The following is a 21,268-nucleotide window of genomic DNA, read 5'->3' on the forward strand; positions in this document are numbered from 1 at the left end:
TGCAACTATTTGCTTCCTGAGATTGATCACTCAGTGTTGGTTATTACTCCATTTCCTTTTGTAGCCCACGTATTCCAAGGGGATGAGATCACCTCAGTTTTGTACATTTGGAGGTGCTGTAACATTAGGAAGCACACAGTAAATGAGTATGAAGAATCAATCAATGAAGGAATGAAGGACAAACCAACTCCACCAAATTTCCATGTCACCACCTTTAAAACAGATAATTCACTCAGAAGTCATGTAGATCGAAAGGTGAGATGCAGCTTTTCACGTTATTAGGTGTTATATTTACACAGATAATGATGATGATATGGATAATGAAGTCAAAAAGTCACAGGCTTATAATCCCAGCAGCTCTGGAGGCTAAGGCAGGAGGATCTCAAGTTCAAAGCAGTGTCAGCAACTTAGTGAGGTCTTAAGAAATTTAGTGAAAGCCTGTCTCTAAATAAAATATAAAAAAGGGCTGGGACTGTGGCTCAGAGGTCAATCCCTGATACCACCATAAGAAAAAAGTCACAATGGAGTCTGATGTCTCCACACATGGCAAAAGAGTCATTACCATCTGCCTACATTTAACTCAATTTCAGTATTTTCTTTTTTCCTTTTTTTGTCAGAAAGATAAATTAAAAATCTGGCAGAAAAGAGGCACTTCACTATCTAACAGGTGAAGTGACACTAAAACTAGGTATCTTAAAAATCAGAAATTCATTAAAGTCACTTTATACATATGCTTCTCTATTAATTAGCTATTTTTTCCTACTTGGCCATGTAGTTATATACAGATTGTATTCTGTGACATACATGGGACCCTGAAACTTCTACCCCCATCTTGCTGCCTCAAAACATATTAAAAGCAAAACTCTTTTCTGGAAGAACAGGCCCATGATGCACTAAAGAGTTGAGGCTTCTTTTTGAAAGAAAAAGATAACAGGGATTTTGAAGGCCCACTACGTGGTGGTGATAATGATCTCATATTTCAGCTGTAGGTAACACAAGACTACATGTTAATATTTCTCTCCGAATATGTCGGTTCTTTCCAACCAAAACGTTCTCTTGTTACAGAGAGAGGATCCTCTCATTTGATGAAGACTATCCTATAACAATAAGTCCTAAAGCAGTTTTATTTGCACAGAAGCACAGCATCCTAGCCCTGCCCTCAAGCCAGAGCACTATGACCATCTTAGGTGCTGGGACTACGGGGCAGTATGTGGCTATAGCTCATTTGGCATACTGATGTCTGAAAACACACTAATAAGGGAACAGTTGTGAGCTCAAATTTCGTGATTATTTTAACTTAAAAAAATAACTAAATCTGTGTTTCAGTCCCAATGTTCCCATTGCTCAGAAGAACAAAAGAGACTTACTTTATAAACTTGTAGACATAAACAAGCTGTGGCCAAAAACCCTGCAAGAGTTAAACTAACCTGATCAGCAGAAAGGATGGGAACTTAAGAGTTCTCTCTAGAAGGATGAAAAGGATGCCCCAGCTGTGAGTTATCATAGCTAGTTAGCCCGTCATCTGCCCATTGCAGCTGTATCCAACTCTCAGCTCACCCAAAGAGTTTCACGCTCTCATGGTGCCAAAATGAATGTCTCTCTTAAAAAAAAAAAAAAAAAATGCCCAATTGAAAATAACTCTCTAATCTGCATCCTTTCAATAGAACTGAAGTGCACTTCACCAACACAGAGCACAGGCATCTTGAATTAGTAGAGAACTATTTTTAACACATGAAGGATAAGATATGAAATTAGTTTCACAGGGAATGAGAACCTTGGAGATTATTTACTTTGCCTTAATTACTCTGACTCACCATTAATTTAACTTTCCTAAGGTACTAAATATTTCACGCTAAGATTTTGAGACTAAAGAGACATGGGCACAAATTTGGAGCACTGGAAGTTTGCAGCAGCATCTTCAACATTGAGACATGGATGCCCCCGCTGGGTCATCCCTGGATACACTGCTCAGTGACATGTCCAATTCCTGTTTCTGTATTGTTTTTCACCTTGGAACCCAAAGCTCTGTCCTGATGTACGCAGAAAGCCAAACTTTATTCAGCTTCTGTTTTACTCCTCAGTCTATAACATCACCAGTGGTCACAGCTACTGCTAGCAACTGCCAAATAGGATAGGCAACAAACTACCTCAGGCCAAGGTGAGAAAAGTTTAGACAGAACATTAAAAGAAAGTTTCTAAAGACCAGTGCAACTGGGCAAGGGTTGATTCCCAATAAAGGCAGCTTTGGAGATACTATAGCACATATTCTGTACCAGGTTCATTAGAGCATCAGTGAGAAAGAATGCACTCAACTCCCACCAAAGCACTCTCAGTGAGTAGGGTCAGCCATGTACTGCTGGGCATTTGCCAAAGCCCTGTACTTTCCCGAGTGGCTCTTCATCAGTTTTCCACTGGCAGACACCACACACACAGGCAGTATGAGGCAGCCAACGAGAGCCTAAGGAGAGCAATACACTTGCTGCCAGATGCAATGTGAGACTAAGACCACTCATCTGTCAGTGCCCACCAGCTCCACCAGGCATTCAGCAATTAGAGAAGGGGAGCGGGGACAAGGACTTAGAGAGCTGGGCCTTTCTGGTCCATGCTCACCCAAAACTCTTCCATGTGCTAAATGTCAGAGGAATGGGATCTGTATTATGTAACTACACTCTAGTAAGGTTAAATTATTTTTCTCCACTGAGTCCTCTATACCCTAATGTTCTCTTTTTTTAATATACATGTATTTCACTCTGATCAAGTTGTGCTTCTATTTGTAAGTTGTCCTTTTTTCCCCTTTTTGATTAGGTTATGGTTTGACTTAACTGAACCATACCTTTGATTCTGAACCCAAGTAAACACAGCCAACAAGTTCATACATCTCCAAATATCCACTTACTTCATATGTTGTAATCAAATTTTCTTTCATGAACTTATGCTTCCATGATAAAAATTTCTTGTTTAATAATAATTAGTATTTCTTTAGCATATTTATAGCTTTAAAACATATGCACATATACCATATCATTTATCTTGTCTACTTGTACTACTTGGCTTCTTTCCACTTGTCTCATGCTCATGAAAACTCCCAACTTGCCAAGTCATTTCCCATGGGAAAGCCTGTTCCCTTTGCTGCTTTTGATCCAACTTCCTTGTTTTCTAAGTTGCACAATTTTTTCTGAGTCATTTACACTTTAGTAATTTTTATCATTTGCAATGATAAAAGGTAGATTTCTTCAAAGCCATATTTCAATTTCAGTACTCAACACTGATTGCTTCTTTTGCATTATCAGTTAAAATAAAGCAAGTTGCTATAATAATTTCTATTTTAAGAGAGGAACATCATGGAACACAATATAATAGAAAAAAGGATTCAAGATTCTTGCTTAAGTGGACAAATTGTGTTTTCCTCTTATTGGCATAAAGAATTGTCATGAGGATTAAAGAGGATAGGATATGCCACTATGCCTGAAAATACTCAAAAGGTGTTAATAATAACTTCAACCTTCTTCAGGTTTTCAATTAAATGCACTTATTCACATTAATAAAGGTTACCCTGGCAAAAAGTACCTTTGCATTTGGTCCTGAAAGTGTATCACCCCAAAAGCATCCCCATTCACTGCCTCAAAAGGATGACCAATGCACCCACTGCCCTGCCATTCCAGAAATTACTGATTTCTAAGTTAATCTTTTTCCAAAAAATTCAACTGCAGAAAATATACAGTTGAAAGCACAGAGTTAATGCATGAATGGTCATCAGCTTCCAGGACTTCCAATATGCCTCACTGGTCTTTGCCTCATACATTGCAATGAGGAAAGAGGTGGACAGTAACACAGCGACTGCAGAACCAGCATGTGCTAATGAGCAGATTCAGATGGTTGACAGTCAGAGGCTCCAAATAGGCTCTCAATAGTCAATCTCTGGGCCATCACTCACCAAGCACTAGGCTTGCAACAGGTAGAGCACATTCCACTCCATCCTTCCCTCCTTGCCTTCCTGGTGAAGCATTTTAACACCACTGAAGCTTTGATTTACCTCACATGATGTCACTTCAAATTTGTCTTGCTTAGAGAAATTGTGACACCTGAGATTCTGCTTTAATTCTGAAGTCTCCTCTTAAAGAGTCAGAGGCTTAAAAGAAAAACTCCCAACAGGCAGTTGAGGGATATCAATGCATAATTGGCAAAAATGTGGTGTTATAGCTTAGATGGCTTATGGCTATTAAAATATAAAATGGGTATACCTTTTGATCCAGCAATTTCTCTAATAAGAATTTACCCAAATGAGATAACCACCCAAGTGTAAAATAGTGTACATATGAGTATGCTTAGAGCAGCAATGACTTTTAGAATGAAAAATTGGAAACAAATGTCTATCAGTAAAACTAGAGAGAACTCTTAATAGACACCATTAGCTGCCTACTCAGCAAGGCGTTTCCCCTTTTTTTCTAACAGAACTCTTGAGTTTCCAATTTGTGAAGTCTGGATGGGATTAACATAAATTTGCTCCCAAATCTAAAGCAATCAGAAAATGGCTTTCTCATGGCTGTTGTGTTGGCTTTTTGTCAATGTAACAAATGTCTGAGAAAATCAACTTATAAGGAGGAAAAGTTCATTGTGGCTCATGGTTTAAGAGGGTCAAGTCGATGGTCAATTGGCCCCATTGATTTTGGGCCTGTGATGAGACAGTACATCATGACAGGAGCACAAGATAGAAGGGATTGCTTACCTCACAGAGGCCAGGAAGTGAAGAGGGAGGAAGAAGAGGGGCCAGCGTCCTAATATCCCCTCCAAGGGCACATCTCAAGGAACTTCCTTTCAGTAGGCCCCACCTCCTAAAAGTTCCACCACCTCCCAACAGTGCCATGGGTTGGGGACCCGTATTCAACACATCGTCCTCTGAGGGCTATTCAAGATCCAAATTATAGCAGATGTATTTATATATATATATAATGCCAGCATGCCCCAGATATTGTTTTTCTTACAATGAAAGGCATCCAATAGAAGTATGCAGTCATTAAATATATATTTTTAAGTGACATGAAAAGATGGCTACATGTTATCAGCAGATTAAAGAATTCACTTATTTAGAATTTTATCTGTAATGAGTGCTTATATGTAAATTCACACACACACACACACACACACATATATACATGTGTACATATCCATATACACAGAGAGAGACTCAGAGGTATGCCTGGAAGAATTTCACTACAATATCTCTAGTTATCTCTAGTAGGATATCTGAGGAATGTTACTTTCCTTTTTGTATTTTTCTATAGTGTTTGATCTTTTACAATAACATGCATTTTTGTAGGGTGTGAGAAATTAAGCTTAAAAAAACTGGCTAGTTACTGATTCTGCTTTTATTGTAAAATAAGTGGACAGTTTTGCCTGAAAACCCTCTCCAAACTTAAGTGTTCCAGAGAGGAAAAAGTCAAAGAAACTAGCCAGGCTCAAAATATTATTTCATTATAAAATTCCATGATGAAGGAACAAAACCCCGTTCAGATCTGAATTTATACATGCTGAAAAAGAAACATAGCCAGGGGTGTCTAAGCATCTTTCTAGAGGAGTGGAAATAACATTAATCAAAATGAAACATCTTACAGAAACTGAACACTTCGTATCCCAAAAGAGAGAGACTCCACTTTGAGGGAGGGAAAGGCAGTCAGAACAATGACATGGTGGCAGACAGAGGGACTATGGAGGCCACTGAAAGGGTGTCTGGTTTTGAGTCATTATGTCCAGTACAGACAGATGGCTTATTCTGACTGCTGCTGGATATCCACACCCTTCCTTGCATAAACCCCAGGACCTAACTAACCCTCAGTAGCAGTCTTATAAATCTAGGCACTTCAAGCCCTCCCAACGTATTGTTTGAAGAAAACTAGAAGACTAAATGTTCTTTGTGACCTCTTTCAGTTCTAAAATTACCATGTAGTTATATACATTATATAAATTGTTGGGGGAGAGGAGATCACTTAAAGAGATTTCTAAACACTGCTGGGTCAGTGGCATCTGAGTGCTCTGGACTCATGCTAGAAGTCACAGATCTAAGAGGCAGCACCAAATTAGGAAAATGGACTAAAGGCAAACAGAAAACAGACATTAAAGATAAAAATCTTGATTTATTTATTGATGACTTTTACTCCAGCTTGTAGGATCTCCAAAAAGAAGATCTAAGAAACTCTGGCATCTCATATCAGTTTATCAGTATGAACATCTCTGTAGAGTAATAGGAACTTTATAGATCTTCAGGTAACTGAAATTTTTTTAACTTGTTTCACAAGTTAATTTCCAGCAGTTATTTGTTTCTTTGACAATAAATTATTATACTGTGCTTACATTATAATTCATGATAATGCCATTATTCACAGTCAGTCACCATTTAATTCTAGGAGAGACATAGTACTTGAAGAACGAATCAAAAATAAACACCACCTATCAAATTGTCAATACTTTATATTTGGCTTTGGGATCAAGTTAAAGATGCATCCACAATAAGCATCTCTCCCACTCAAGATTCTAAGCATGCATATAGTCATGCATATGTCTATTCTGGGTCTCCTAACTCACTTTCACCTAGATGGACTGTTACCAACCTTTGATCTTAAAGGATATCAGAATGTGAAAGAAGACATAATGAATATTTCTCAAACCTCAGTTCCAATGGGAATCCTTTAGAAACCATGCTCTGTCCTTGTGGATCAGTAGCCTGAGGTAGACCCAAGCAGTTACACTTTCAACAAACATTCTAGACAGATCTGAATTGGATATTAGATCACCCTTTGGGCAACAGTGACATAGACAATTACAAGGTGACGTAAGTCACTTACAGATAATCAAAATGAATCATATAACTTGGATCATTCTCTTCATCTCCATATCTCCAGTCACTATTCCTGTTGCCTATTTAGGAAGCCACTACCATCTACCCCCTAGACTTGACAAGAATGTCCAAGTTGGTTCTCTTGCTTTCATTCTTGCCATCGCCAATTCTTTCTCAAGAAACTTTCCATAAAGGTAAGTCACTTAAAATCCTTCAGAGACTCTTAATCACCATAGTGTTTTAATCTGAGAGGATGAAATGTTTTAGAATAGATACAGATGGTACTTATACAACCATGTGAATGCACTAAATGCCACTGAATTGTTCATTTAAAATGGTTCCTTTTATGTTATATGAATTTCACCTCAATATAAAAAAAAACGGAAAACAAAAACCTTCCAATAGCTCCCCACAGATCCAAAGTCTACAGCATGGCCTACTAGTTCTGGCATAACCAAGCCCTAACCTACATCTCAGCAGCCTTGTTCCCAGCCACTGTCTGCCCTCACTCTCTGCTTTCCAGCAGCACTAGCCAGTTTTCAGTTTCAAAAGCCAAACTCTATCTGGCCATCACACATGGGATTCCCCACCTGGATAACCCCATTCTTCATGCACTAATTTGTAAATTACTTTCCCATTCAAGGTCCCTGACCCTCTCACCCTCACTGTGCCCCTTCAGAAAAATGTGTTCTTTTCTAAGTATTTATCATCGGTTTCAATTGTATGATTATTTTTTCATTTATTTGTATAATGTCCTTTCCAGTAAACTGTGGACTCCCAGTAAGACAGAAATAATGATTATTTTGCTCACCACTGTATTCCCTGCACCTAGTATGAACTTAGCACAATAAATACGTATTCGTTCATCAAATTGAACATTCAGCATGAATTTAGCATCAAAAAAAACATTAAATCTCTACTACAAAATAAGTGTTAAGGTAGGTCACAATATTATATGAGACCTAAAATACATATTAAAAATAATCCCTTAATAACTGGATGAGAAAAAAATCCGACAGACTGTTTATAGAGTCTGCCTCAGTGAATGCACAGAAAACAGCTCTTTAACTTTAAAAGCACCTGCTTTGTGTTACTTGACAAAATAAAGTCCCCAATGATCAAGAAAGTTCCCCTTAAAAGCTCTCTCCTCATGCCACTGAACATTACTGAGTAATAAGGAAAGAAGCAGTGTACATCTCTACAGAAAGATGCAATATTGAAAAAGGTAAAAGACCAGGCTTCCAAAGGACCTCGCAAGAAACTGTCAGTTGTTCTTACAGACACACAGACAGGACTTTGAAGAAAAGTGCATAGAGTACTACCAGGATAAAGAAGACCCTGAATTCAGTTCTGAGAGATACAGGAGAAAGAGCAGAGAAATGCACGTAAGAGAAAGTGTAATTGGTGTTTTGTTACTAAACAAACTGTTCTTTGGTGATTATAGTTGTGTGATTTATTTTTTTTTTCCAATCTTGTGTTTGTATTAACTAGAACCCTAATTTTTCCATGAACCTGAAGTGTGTCTTAATTACTTGCCTTGAAGCTTATGCCCATTTAAAATAAGCTTATTTCTTTTCCATTGTCAGCTCACCCAGAGCTGCCTAATCCACAATTCTCCAGTCCGGCACTCACCACTTCTTATCATTATGGAGAGCAAAGACAATCAAGCAGCCCTACAGGCAGGTTCCTAAAAGATCCATTTGTTCATAACTGTGTTCACCAGCCCACAAACAGTCCCCAGCCCTGTTTCCACTGCAAGGGCAGGAAAACACATTTACTACCCATGCCATGGGCTCTTTTTCAAAACTTAAATTCTTCTTCTGCCAAAGCTTTTAATTTTCCCAGGTGCCAGATCTATAGAGCTGGTGGTGATTTGCATAGCTATTAATTTTAAAAACATCCCCATGTGTGCTACAACACCTAAATGTACTGCTTCTGGCATTGGCATGGAGCACCTCAGCTGGTTCATGGGCTCTTTTGAACATCTCTGTGGAAGATACCTCTTTTTCTTGACAGAGGCTCCAGCTTCCAACTCTCTGTGCTTGGCTAGGAACCCCTGGGAGAAGGGTCAAAGCTGCTACAGAACCAATATGGAAGCAACCAAGAAGACTGCTTTCTAGCAGTAAGAGGAGTCTGAATAGTCATTGTACTATCCCAGCACCATGTTGACGAACTCCAAGTTGCTCTTTTGTGGCCTTTCTTAAAGCCACGTGTGTGACCACCCAGCCCCAGCTTGAGAACTGTTCCCTTCTTATGAGGTGTTCTTGTCAACATTCTTGCTATTGTTTTTGCTATAGAACCACATATACTTTTACAGGAGATGAGGTGGAGGAGTCTAACAATACATATAAAAAGCACGCTGATGCAGAAAAATGAAGTACCAGCAAAAACGAACCCTCCTGTAGAAGTATGACCTTAAGCCAAAGCACATCTGGGAGAGAGTCCTGACACCATTAGGTTAATATGTTAAGGATGTCACACACAGAGATGAAGTTGGTAAGAACGACTGGCAGAAAATAAGATAGGGAAGGTTAGCAAATGAGAGGTTGAAGGATAAAATAGTGAAGACAATGGAAGGAGGTTGCCAAAAGGCCAAATAATGTTTGAAAAGGGAAGACTGATGCTAGGGAAAGGAGAGTTAGTAAAGGAAAGGAGATTTCTGTGGGCAGGGATGAGATTATAGATGTAGGTCCATCAGATTTACATCATTTCCATGCTTTGAGGAACTGGAGAATGTCTAACTAGGAAAACAGAAATCTCTCCAATTATTTTCCAGGGAGGAAATTTAATCGAGAATTGGTTACTCAGGTGATGAAAGCACCACAAGCCCAACACCAGACAGTGAGGTGATCCAGAGACGGGTGAAAACAAGAAGTTCCACCTCTCCTAAAGAGAGGATAGCCACAGGTACTGCAGCCTTCTGGACCAAGGGCACCAGTGAGCAGCTGGAACCAAACAAGGTCTGTGGGGCATGAGATATGCTAATGCAGGGATTCCTGCCACCCAAGCATGGCAAAGAAAAAAATATCCTGCTCTGCCCCTCTCCCTACTGTCTCCTACCAGGACCTCCCATGAGCCCAATACAGCAAGCCAAGATTTCCCAAGAAATGTGGGAAAGCAAGCTGCAGGAGTGAGCCCCATCTGATACAGTAGGGAGTGAGAAGGGTAAGGAAGGCTGCACCCAACATAAGAAGGAAGGAAAGAAATGCTGGTTCAAAGAAGAGGAGTTACAGTGAGCTTTCACACCAAACTACTATTATAAAAGACAAACTTCAAAAGGTCTGTTTATTTCTTTGTAATAGTTACAGAGGAGGAAACAAAGGAGAAGCTCTACCCTGTGGAATAACCCACTACCTTTCCTGCCATATTCAGGAGGCCCCTGATGCCATTCTGCAGAACCCCAGAATGGGGAAGTGTCAGGGGCTTTGTTCTATATTATTCATTCTTCTAGTTAAATTAGCCAGGACTAATGTAAACAGGTAAATGTTTTTAAATTCCAGAATGAAAAAGAGTCTGACTTCTAAAAATTACACACACACACACACACACATATTGCATGAAAGTAAATACATGCACATATAGGAATAGATATGTACAAGTAAAATTGGGGAAGTCTGAACAAGATTGATGGAGTGTATCAATGTCTACATTCTGGTTAGAATACTGTACTACAGTCTTGTAAGATGTTCTCTTTGTGGGAGCTGGAGAAAGCATATCGGATCTGTGTATTATTTTGTATAACTATATGCAAATCCATAATTTTCTCAAATTTATAAGTGTAATTAAAAAATATTGCAGGGTACAGTGGTGCACACCTATAATCCTAGCTACTTGGGAGGCTGAGGAAAGAATCACAAGTTCAAGGCCCCATCATTGGCAACTTGGCAAGAAACAGTCTCAAAATGTTTTTAAAAAGGGCTTGGGATGTAGCTCAGTGGTAGAGTGCCCCTGGGTTCAATCCCAAGTGCCATGGGGAGTAGGGGGATTCACATACACACACATAATTTCTGACATTATCAAGGCCTCTTCCTTCCCATTTTATTTCACCCAGAGTGTCCCTGGTCTCTCTTACACCCTCCTGCTCCAGCATTTTTACTGTCATGACTCTTTGTTCTCCCTGTTAATCACAGCCAAGGAAGTTCTTTGCTGACCCATTTTACAACTTCTTATAATTTGGTCTTTTTTGTCATTGAGTCAATGCTACTTTTCCAAAAATAGGATGGTGTCAGGTTGCTTTTGTTTGATTATTCAGCCTTCACATTTCTGACTATAGACAGAATCTGAATATTAGTATTCATAATACTAATTAGAAGCCTGCCTTATCTCATTTCATATCATCTAACAAGCTTTAACTTGCTCATTTCATAATTAAGTGTTTAATTCAAAACAGTTCTCTTTATGGATTTATGCTTTCTTTCTCTCACTCTCTTACCTCTTGATCTTCTTTAGGAACTGGTGGCTGAAGAACTGGAGGGAGAAATTGCAGTCCAAAGCCCAGAATTATGTCAGAATAAAAGGAAAAGACTCACCCCACCCCCAGCTACCACTCATTCACTTAGCTAAAACACAGGCTATCAGAGCAGCAGGGAAAACAATAGGCATAAGTGCACAGAGAGTCGTGCGAGGTCTTCCAGAAACTGATGGTGGATGGAAATCACTTCTGGGCCAGGAGCAAAGGAGGAAAAATTACTATTCATCACAAAACAGACATGCATCACAGATACCTCTCCAGCTCTCCTACAAACTCCACAAATCCTTCCTGTAAAATGTAACTTTCTTCCTTTAATGATCTAATAGTGAATTATTTATATTCTTCAATTTATTTTTTCTTCTTTTATTAATGCTCCGAACTGTACAACTTAACTCTAGAAAGTCTGATTAAGATCATAGGCAAGAGAGGATTCACAGTCCTTCCAGGGGTGCCAAATCTAATGGGCACAACAAGGCAAGGGGCAGGGCGAAGGACTGGAAGCTCCTCTTGGAAATAGCAGTGAACTACCTGATCATATATCACTGGCCAGTTTTCTAGACAGCATTCTACCAGAATCCATCTCAAATCCTTTCCTGCATCTCCATCCCCAAGGATACCTTACCTTAAGTGCTTACCTGGGCACTGACACTTCCTAGTTGGTCTCCATGCCCAACTCTTCCTCTGTGGATCCCTTCCCCACACATCTGCCAGAGTGATCTTTCTAAGTTCCAAATCCAATATGGAAATGCCCTCATCCAAACTCTTCAGTAGCTCTCTCTCACCTAAGACTGGGTCTCCCAAACCCGACTCACTGTAAAAAGTAAAAGCAGATTCTGCCATTATCTCAGGTTGAATTTCCCCAGAAGCAGACCTAGAGGCAGCATCAGACGGCAAGTTATTTACCTGGGAGGGAATCCTAGAAGCACTGGTAGAGAAGAGGGAAGGGTAACAGCCAGAAAGTACAGTTTGTCTAACAGACTGCCCTTTGGGTTACTGAGGCTGGGTTTCATGAGGGAATTCTGGAATATGATGTAGATGGTACATCAGAGTTACTGCTCTCAAGAGTTAAGGATGCCAGGGTATTACTGAGCTGTCTTCTGTCTTGGCTGAGGTCAACTTCTGAGGTCATTATCTGTGTCACACTACCAAGTGGTCCCACATGTGAGAGAAAAAGTTCTCAGGTAGAGAATAGGAAACACCTGCAGACACATTCTATTGACATGTACTGGCATGTGGAATATCAGAGTTACAACTTCAAAATTGACTGTGTTCACTTCATCAGGCCACATACCTACAGATACAATTGGGTGCAATCTGGAAATCAGCATTGTTATGAGAACCTCATGGGATTCCCACAAACAAGTGGGTTTGAGAAAAGCTTACCAATTCCATTATTAAGTCCAAAATCTTTTTAGTAGACGCTTCGTGGTCCTTCGTGCCTCTGCTCTGCAGGACATCTGACCCCATGTACAGTCACCTATCAAATCACAATGAATGTGTGTATTTCACTTTTATGCACTTTGCCTTCTCTTCTGCGAGCAGGATCTGTGTCTCAAAGAGTCTTTACAATTCCCAGAGTCAAACACCGTACTGCTCATATAGTAAGTGCTCAATAAATGTTTGTTGAAGATCAGAAAGTTCCCTACAGGAAACAATCGCCCCTAATAAAATGTACAAATTCTTTCACTGTATATTTTTAAACAAATACCTGTTGAGCACCTATTACTTGCAAGACAATCAGGAATTCTTCCAGAAAAGTATAGGTTGAGTATTCTTTATCCAAAATGCTTGGAACCAGCGGTGCTTTGAAATTTGGATTTTGGAATATTTGTATACACATAATGAGATAACTTAGGGATGAGAACCAAGTATAACATAAATTCACTTATGTTTCCTATATACCTTATACAATATTTGTTGTGATTTTTGACTGTGACTGTCATATATATGAGTTCAGCTATGGAATTTTGTACTCACAGCATAATGTCAATGCTCAAAAAAAATTTTATTTTGTACTTCGCACTTTTGGATTCTCAGCCTGTAATTTAGCCTTTTATCAGCTCACATTTTAACAAAGATTTGCTGATGTTCATTTATGAACAAAGTCCTACAAAGGAGATAAATACCTAAGCAGTGGTGTAATGGTAAGAGGAACTGGAACCTACCTTATGACACCACCACTCTCTACTTACATCACCCATATGCAGCAGCAGGATAAAGATCTGTTTTAATGGCACTGAACACCTAGGATTGTAAACTTTTTCCAGTGACCAGATTTTTGCACCCACTGTCCAAATATCAACTGCAGGCTCTAACCCTTAGGTGCACAATGGCTTCCCAGGCTTTCTAGATGCTCAAGGTGTCCTATGCAAATAAGACCAAAGCAGAAGCTCTGGCCACTTGTGGTCCTTAAAGACTTCATCCATGGCTTTTCTCCCAGTGTTTGGGATGTTAACTACAGCACCCTGGCCACATTCCAGTCTGGATAATTACATTGGGGCTAGCGAACTTCACCCTCCAGCACCAGCTAAATAAAGTATTCCTTCAGACCTGATGCCATAACCTTTGTTATGCTGCTGTGGGCTATTAAAGAGCTATTCTATACTTGGGATGGCTGTATTTGTGAAAAATCAATAGCCCTGGTATAACTTTCCACACTGACAAGAAGTATATTCCAAAATACCACTGGCTAAGTTAGCTGTTTTGGCTTTTTTTAATACATTAAGAATTAGAAAACTATAGTAATTTCTTCTTCATTCTCTAAGCTTTATTTTTCACACAGATAAAGACTGAAATATTTGCCTCACTATACGAAAGGGATGGAAGGTGCATTAATTCCATAAAATATGTACTGTCTACTACATATCAGGCTCTATGGCAGGTATTAAAAGCACTGTTCTAGGTGCCATGGGTTGGTCACACCATCAGCATAAATGTGAACATTTTTACATAAGGAATAAATTTGATTCTTTGTACCACATTCTTGCCACAGCATTTCTGAAAATCTAACTACATTGTCTTTACTTTAAGTACCACCACATATAGATCTCCCAATAAAATACTATTTCTGTCCACCTCTAAAATAGGAGTCTGCAAGACCTTAAGCTCTATATGTGTTCATGGGTGTGCACAGAAGCAAATGTATGTCTCAGAATGAGAAAATATAGTTTCCTAGCTAGGCTGGAGGGTAGCAAATGGGGTGCTGCTTATATATTTATTTGCTGGTGTGTTTTTAGCAATCATCTTATTTGGGATGGTGAGAGTTTACAGGTTATAATAGCTGAAGCTGACATAAAGAAATAGAAAACGTAAATATCTCTTGTTTAAAGCTTCTCTTTACTGCATGAAAAACACCACAAATCAAGTCCAATAGTATTCTATCATAACGATGAAAACAGCAAAAAAAAAAAAGTGTAAGTATTGTGTGTGTGTGTGTGTGTGTGTGTGTGTGTATCCACACATACATTACCTTATACAAGAAAATGGAAGAGGGAAGTTAACTAAATTTCAAGATTCCAGTGGATTAAATATGAACTATTGAATATTTAACATCACACTATACAAATGAATACAGAAATGATTCTGTTTTTTTTTAAATAACCTTGAAAATCAAATTTATCTCAAAGGTTCCAAAACAAGTACTTGTCCTCAAGAGATTATACCCAGACAGTAGAAAATGTTTTGTGTTTTTGTTTTATAAAGTACAAAGTTCACTTGAAATTTGCCAAATCATTATTCTGTTTGAAAAGCCTCCCAGGTACAGCAAGTTAATAGCAGCCTTCTAAAACTAGTTTAAACATGCTGTAAATCAATTTCTTCCCCCTCACAAATCTGCTAACGTGCATCTTTTCCGGTGAAATTGACTCTTCAATGGTACTGAAAACTGTCACTACATTGTTTCTACAATCAGTCCACTCCAGGTTTTTCTACTTAAGGTGTTCTTTAAAGTTAAATGCTTACTTCTGTCATAAATAATAAACAACATAGTGCAGGTTCTTTAAAATAATGTAAGGAACCTCAAACGTATCACACATGCAATACACTATGCATATGTGATCCAAGTTTGCCACCTAATTATTTGTTATCATTTTAGAGTTCAGAAACAATCTGCATTCTTACCTCTCTCAGAGACAGATGACTGGTTCTCTATCAACAGGCACCAGGCAGCCCCTCTGGCAAGGTGATGTGGACAATATTATGCAGCCACAGAGTCTGTTCCACCCACTTTAAAGAGCCCAAATCACTACACCAACAGTATGTCTAGTGTTACAGGACAGGAAACTACAAAGAGTGATGCATTAATCACCCATAAAATTTAAATTCTTGCAAGTGGGCATCCTGACCAATATAATCTTCAATTTCATCTCTGTTAAAAAATTCACACAAAGAATAAGAGATTATTAAAGATTATCCAAAGCTGTAAACAACTACCAAAGCAAGTATCTGGACTTTACTGTTTTGAGAGAGGTGGAAGTCATAACACTTTCAGACTGAACTCAGAATATACTGTATACAATGCATCTAAGACCACAATCTATTGATATGTCAATATCAAAATTGTACTTGCAAATATGACTGTGCTTTCTAAGTATTCTTATTGTGATTTTGGTTGCAAATTTATGTAAATAGAGAACGAGAAAGAATAATTTGGAGGGTGGGGACTGTCAAGTGTTCCACAGAAGAAGACACCCTGAAACCAGTTCTGTCACCAGGATTGACTCACTGTGCCTCAGTGTCCTTTAAAATTAAAGGGTTGAGGCAGAGCATCAATCTCCACTTTCCTTTTAGCACTAAAAGCCTGCTATCCATTTAGATATCACAGATAACTCAAGGTTTTTAAAATATCCTAAGAACACCTGAGGGCAGCAGAAAATGTGCTTATGGATGTCTAATGACAATAAAGGGAAGAATGAGAAGGGTCTAAATAATCCTTGCAATTTTGTATTTTTCAGTTTATACTAGGCTTAAGAGGACAATTGAAATTAGATGCTTCATTTCATCCCACAATAACACCATAATTTCTATTACAATAAAAAATTAATATTCTTCTTAAAACATAAAAAAAAAAAAGGAATAGCTTCACCTTACTGAAATGAAACTCAGATCTGTCTCATTTGGAGGGCTGCAATGCCTGAGCTACAGTGTGAATATCAGGATGTGGAAGCAGCTGTCACTGCTTTGTTTTTCATTCACGGTAGGTGGTTGCCAGGCAACAAAATACTATTGTCTGTTTCCATGATCTATTGGCCAATTCTGGTGATAATGCTTTCTACAGTTTAAAACAGGGCCACCTTTTGGACAAGAAGAAATAAGCAAAAAATATCTAAGGATGACAATTACATGTATGAAGACATGGAATGTACCCTAAAATTGTGTGTATAAATATATAACTATGTGCTGATATAAATACATACATTTTGCAGATATGCATATATGTAGGTATGATTATATACATTATTCTCTTATCTATAAGCCCATCTAAATTTGTAGGCCCACAACTGGAATCCAAATCCCTGAGGGCAAATCAAGGCATGAAGTAGAGAAAATAGTTATTTTCTCAACAATAGCAATTTTCCAATTTGTCAGATATATCAAATCCTGTTCCTTGAATATGAAGTCCTCCACTCAGAAAAGCGATTCTGTCTACTTATATTATCATCATAAACAGAAAGTCTTTACCATCTACTTTGAAACCATCCAACATGTTAAACATCTTGTTTTACTTATGTGCTACCAATGTGTACAAAGATAATTCAAATAATGTTGCTGTTTATACCTAAGAATCTTAAACTTTATTCATATTAAAAAAAAAAAAAAACTAAATTTATCCCTGGAATAGCCTCATGTGATCCTCCTCCACTTGGTTTTGATATGAGTTCAGGGGGTAATGATAGTCATGCTATGTTACTTTTCCATATTTTACTTTCTTACAAATAAAATAACACACAGTGTACTCAATATAAAGTTGTCAACATTAACTTGCATCGTTGGTGTTTGTTTCGCACTGACAAGGCTTCTAAAGATAAGAATTACAATATTCTTAGATGAACAGACACAACATCAAAACAGCCTGAAGGAATTAAAGCTTGAAAATGCTAGAGGCAATCACACTTTGAAATGAAAAGAAATCGGTATCATTTATATGTATTTCTGCAAAGGCTCGAAATAATGCCAGAACAATCTGTATTTTACACAATGCTCACCCGTCTTCTCTCCCAATATTTCAAAAGCATTTAACTTAACTATTTAATGCATCCCTCTAGAGGGGCCTTTCACTTTATGAAATTCATTACCATTTGCAAATCTGTGTTACAAGAAACTGGAATAATCAATATCCCTTAGATGGATATACATTATTACTATAAAGTCGCCTATCAAAAGTGCAACGCTAGCAAAACAAAAGCAAAGCGTGTTAAATAACGAAGTATTAGCCAGAATTACCACTTTTCCAGACAGCTGTCTTCAGCAGAACACACCCACCTCTTGGGAAACCCACATGGGTTTCTCCTTCAGTCTCACCCTACAAATGACCCACTTGCTTCTTCCTCTGCTTCTTAAGCTCGCTCACCTGTGTCTCTCTTACTCCAAGAATCAATTTCCTTTTCCTTTTCTCCACCTCTTCAGATCCCTTAAGCACCCTTCATTACTTTTTCCAAACTATCAGACTCAAATCCGCGACTCAGTGTGCCATGAACCTCTTCATGTGCACTTGTTTGCCCGCATTCTCCTAGATCTGCTTTTAAAAATTGCTACACAGAACAATCTTAGTAAAAAATTGGGTTACAGGCTAGTTTAAAGAAATATTATAATAATGAAAAATCGAGGAAAAGAGTAAAGGAGAAAAGCTGGAGTGTATTTGAGAGGAGGCAGCGGTCAAGCGGGTTATATACAGTGGGACTCAGGGATCCTACACAGCTGGGCATCCCCACCTGTGGACCCCACTTTCCCCATGTGCTCGCTGCGGGATGACAACCACAACACTCCAGAACCACCCCCCTGAAAGGAGGCGGGGTTACGCCTTCAACCAATCAGAATCCGCGATCCCCGGGTGTCCAACCTATGGGGTGGCCGTGGCTGTGCAGGGGGAGGACATGAGGTGGTCCGGGAGGGGCCGAGTCCGTGGGAGGCGTGCACGTGTCCAGAAAGGCGGAGAACCTGAGAGCATCCAGCTGCCAAGGTGCGTGCTCTGCACCCTGGGAGCCGCTAAGTCTAGCCGCCCAGTGCTTCCTTTGCCTCTGGCTGGGTCAGGCAGGGAGCGCTCCCTCCAAGGAAGACCTGTCCAAGGTGTCCAGTTCCCCGTGAGAGGGGACAGCCACCAATAACAGCAATAGTACCTAGCGCAGACCAAGCTGAGAGGAAAGTTTCCGGCCCGCACCAGAGCGGAGTCTGCCAAGGCAGGAAGGAGATGGGATGCAGGGAGGGATGGTGACAATCTGGAACGAAGAGGGCAGAGGGAGGGCTGCGGGAGCAGGACAGGGTCCCGGGTGCAGTGCCGGGGGCGGCGAGTGGCGGGGTGCGCTGTCCAAGGTGCAGGGGAGGTGGTTGCCGCGCGGCGGGCGCGAAGCCCGGAGCGGACACCGGCTAGCTGGCGGAGTAGAAAGCAGAGAACAGCTGTCTGAGGGCCGGTCACCCTGGTTCATAAAAGTGATGGAGATTGAACTGGGGTACAGCGGAGAAGGACGGGGAGGCGCCCACAGTAGCCCCACGCTTTCACGCACCGCTCTTTACCAGCCTCACCTCTAGCTCCACTCCCCTCCCCCCTCGCCCACTCCCCTTCCAGCCTCGGCCCCAGCGCCCCGGCGGGGGCGGGACCAGGGAACCCCCGCTCCGAGCCCCGACGCCTCGAGGATGCTGCGGGCCGCGGAGCTTACCTGAGGCCGCGGTACTCGGAGCGAAGGCAGCCTGCCGCGCAAAGCCAAGCGCCGGGCGCGGCGCGGCTCCTCCTAGCCTCGGCGTCCTCCTCCTTCTCCGCTTCTCCCGGACTCTGTCCCGAACACGAAGCTGCCAGACGGGGCCAGGCTGCAGATGCCTTTCCCTCCGCCACCGCCGCTGCTGCCGCAGACAGAGGACGCCCCGTGGCGGCTGGAAGCCTGTGTGAGTAGCGGCGCCCGGGAGAGTGGGATCTGCTCAGGGGCGCTGGAGACTCCGCGGCTCGGGGCGCGCGGGCGTGCGCACGCGCGCCTGCCAGTGTGAGTGTGTGTGCGCGCGCGCGCCCACGGGGTGGGGGAGCCGCAAGGGGAGGGGGAAAGAGACTGAGAGATGCTCGTAGGGACCGAGGCAAAATTCTTCGCCCCCGGAAATCCGTAAAGCCGGGGAAGGAGGATCGAACGCCCGTCTCGCCTGGAAAAGCTGCCCGCGGGGTGGCGACAGAGGAGGAGAAGGCAGCGCAGCGCTCTGGGCTCGGGATCCGAGCCCGGATAAACCAAGTGGAGCGCGCAGCCACCGATGCGGCAGAAGTGGCGCCTGCAGCCCAAGATCACGTTAGCCCCTTCTAAGGAAGGGCCGAGGCCGCTTCCTCCTGTCACTATCAAGGTCCGGACTTCTCGACTGGGCTCTGACGGACAGAGATAGGGACCCCCGCAGTTGCCATGACGACCTTGAAGGCGCCGGGCCTGTTTAGGGATCGAGCCCGGAACCCGGACGCACGTGGCAGTCTCTAGGCTGTAGGCGGCGTGTGCGAGGCTGCTGGTCTGGGGTCTAGGAATTTGGCTAGCGGAGACTACCGTCTGGCCTGGGCACAACATGCGGGTTGGGGAGCTGAAGTTGGCTGGGTTATGGTTGCAACTACTCCTAAGTGGAATGTTGTCTTTTTGTCCTTCTTGGAGGCCAGTTCTACTGAAAGTTACCTACTTCCCTTATAATACTGCCGGTCTCTTTGTTAGGATTCTGCTGTGTAGGCATCCAGGCGGTGCCTCTTTCAAGTCAGGCTTCTCCAAGAACCCCTATTCCCTGGTCCATACAAGCCACATTGCAATACCTAGAAATAAAGATTGAAAGTATATTTGTCCTTTTTCCTAAAACATATGTCGTTCAATGCTTGATTTAAAATTCGAGTAGATTTCTATTCACCTATGTATTTCTTCAAGGGTGAAAAGGTCTGGGTAATACTTGAAATGCCCTTCCCGCCTCGAATCCTGGAGCAGGGATTGTGTTTTACATACTTTTGCATGCCCTCCAGTACTTAGCACAGTACCACTTACATTGTGTGTTTTCTATAACTGTTGAATGAATGGCATTGTTTTCTAGCTTCACATATCCCGAAGGCAAAAACTTGGATGCTGAGAAAGTCATTACCATCCCACTAGGCTTGCTTAATTTTAACTTATGCATTTCCCTGTGTGTGGCTATTTTCCCCTCTGGCAGCTAGAGCCCCAGTGCAAAGAAAGAAGATAGAGAATATTGACCCATTGTGTACCCTTACCAAAAGGATGCTTGCAAAAGAACCCAATGGGATACTCTGAATGTGAGAAGGTTCAAGTCTACTTTATTTAGGTCCTAGGGGAACAGAGCCTCTCAAAACATTGAAGTCACCATTCATTTGTAGTTTATGCAGTCCCTTCTAGAACAGATGATGGGAAAGGAGTTTTAACAGAAATGCATGTTTCTAATAGCTTGTCAGGTGCAAACTTTTCTTTTGTAAAGAGAACTTCATGGACACTGGTCAATACATACATCATCACCCCAGCTACTAATTCTGCTGTAGCACCAAGTTCACATCCTTCAACCTTAGTGTTTCCACAGTCATTCCCTTAGAAGCTGAAGTCCTCAATTTCACATTCCATGCTAAATTTCAGTTTCTTTGAACTCAAATTCTTCTATGAGCTGTTTCTCTCTCTCCACTCATGATATCACAGCTGTGAAATGTAACTGAAATAAAGTGAAAATTAAAATGGATTTATTTGGGTGCTGCCAAATAAATCCATTTTGTGTTATCTAGTAGGGGTTCCTTTAAATGACTTGCATTG

At 41.0% G+C, this 21,268-nt stretch overlaps 1 protein-coding gene across 15 annotated transcripts in view; it reads right to left on the minus strand.

Moving 5' to 3' along the window:
* The window catches only part of ENOX1 (ecto-NOX disulfide-thiol exchanger 1), a 531,147-nt gene extending 511,817 nt beyond the window's left edge, over window positions 1-19,330 (minus strand). For 9 of the 15 annotated variants that reach the window (XM_079136943.1, XM_079136940.1, XM_079136939.1 and 6 more), the window contains exon 1: window positions 19,175-19,330. The gene's annotated coding sequence lies outside the window, so the exon portion shown is untranslated. The remainder of the gene's footprint in view (window positions 1-19,174) is intronic. The other 6 variants (XM_079136945.1, XM_079136944.1, XM_079136953.1 and 3 more) reach the window with 4 other exon arrangements.
* Between the last annotated feature and the right edge of the window lie 1,938 nt (window positions 19,331-21,268).

The sequence above is a fragment of the Sciurus vulgaris genome (genome assembly GCF_902686455.1).
Source record: "Sciurus vulgaris genome assembly, chromosome: 4".
Taxonomy (NCBI): Eukaryota; Metazoa; Chordata; class Mammalia; order Rodentia; family Sciuridae; genus Sciurus; species Sciurus vulgaris.